The sequence below is a fragment of the Oreochromis aureus genome, linkage group 3 (genome assembly GCF_013358895.1).
Source record: "Oreochromis aureus strain Israel breed Guangdong linkage group 3, ZZ_aureus, whole genome shotgun sequence".
NCBI classification, from domain to species: Eukaryota; Metazoa; Chordata; class Actinopteri; order Cichliformes; family Cichlidae; genus Oreochromis; species Oreochromis aureus.
Window position 1 is genome coordinate 36,570,284 of NC_052944.1, and position 1,985 is coordinate 36,572,268.

Consider the following 1,985-nt stretch of genomic DNA (forward strand, 5'->3'; position numbering starts at 1 on the left):
GCGAGGAATATAATAACTTAACCCAAAGAATAAAGTCAGCCCCCAAGCCAAACCTATCCATCACCTCATAGAGGAAGCTCCATTCGACGCGGTCGAAAGCTTTCTCCGCGTCAAGAGATACCACAACCTCTGGAATTGAGTTGCACGATGTATAAATAATATTCAAGAGGCGTCTTGAATTGTCATATGAGTGCCTGCCGGCCATAAATCCCGTCTGATCAGAGGCGATAATTTGTGGCAGAACACGTTGTAACCTAAGTGCGAGGATTTTAGATAGTATTTTAAAATCAATATTTAAAAGAGAAATTGGTCTGTAACTGCTGCACAACAGAGGATCCTTGTCTTTTTTCAAGATTAAACAGATAGTAGCTTTGGACAAAGTCTTGGGTAACTGACATTTTGAAAAGGCTTCATTATACATATCTTTCAACAATGGTGCCATAAGATCAGAATTGGCTTTATAGTATTCTGCAGAGTAACCGGGCGTGTTTTAAAGAAATAGCTATATATTGGAGCGAAAAGGGTTAGGTTTTTATAACGTTTTCATGGGATACCCTCCACACTTTCAGCAAGAATTTCCCCCTCCAACTATGGCATTCACATCAGACATCCGAGCAGCCTCTGACCCTCTAGGTATGTCTGCAGATATCCGACCTTCAGCACTCCATCAAGAGTCCACAGAGACTGATTTTATTTTTGCATTTACAGGTGTGTGCGGGTATGTTTATTCAATTAAATATAGTGATGGGAAAGTGACCCTGTGTGTAGATTCTGGTGTGGAGGAAGATTGGTTTACCTTCTGCCATGTTCAGGCCAAAAATCATCAAAAACCCTGAGGACTGAAAAAAAGAAAAAACAAAAAAACAAAAAAAGCAAATGGTAGGTTGTCTATGTGTGAGAGACATTGGTATTATACCCAATATTTTAAAAAAATGCAATGTATGGATTTCTTTTACAGACAACATCTGCCATATTGTGGACCGCTCAGAGTCTCCCCCTCCAACACTGCTAATCCAGACCCCGCCGACTCCTCCCCACTCTCCAGGATGCTCACAGGACTCTGCAGGATCACACCCGTCTGAGGAAACGGAAATCAACATTAAACTCACAACCTTCCACCTGCTGTCGATGGCACTGAATGAGTATGTGCAGGAGATATGTTATGGATGCCAATCCGGTCACCCCAGCCAGTTACGACACAGTTGCTTGTTTGAATTGCCTGTGTTTTTCTTCGAGACCTACTATGATGAAGTGATGGAAAAGCTCCGGACGCCCCGATTCATCCCAGCCATCCGTCTGTTTGTATGCTCATACAGCATCTGTAAGGCTAAAGGACAAATCACCAGCACTGCAGAGCGTCTTCTGTGTGAACTGAGATCAGTGCCACACATTGTATGCACCATTAATGAGAATGTCGGATACCTGCTAAATACCAATCGTCACACCCGCGGTGTTAAATCAGCGCTGCTTCACATGATTGGAAACTACTGGTCTGGGAGACACAAGATTTAACGTACATCTGTTATAAAAACCTTACTGTGGACTACACAGAAAATTAAATAAAAACATAATGTTAACACTTTTTCTGGTCAAAGTGATTATGGAAAATACGCTGAGAAAAATATATCACAACCCTGCACACCCAGGGGCTTTAGGAAGTGTAAAGAAGCGTATTGCTCCGTATTGCTGTCAGTGAGGCAACAGGCTTAAAACCGTCATTACCTGACGTGGAGCGTTTTTTAAAAGGAGATGACACATATACTCTTCATAAACCTGCAAGGATACATTTCCCCAGAAACAGAGTTTTGGTTAACGGAATTGACAAACAGTTTCAGGCTGATTTGGTTAACATGCGTGAATATTCTGCGGATAATGATAATGTAAGGTACTTATTGACATGCATAGATGTGTTTTCTAAGTATGCATGGGTTAGGTGCCTTGAAACCAAGACAGGACAGGCTGTTGCTGAGGCTTTTGGTGATATT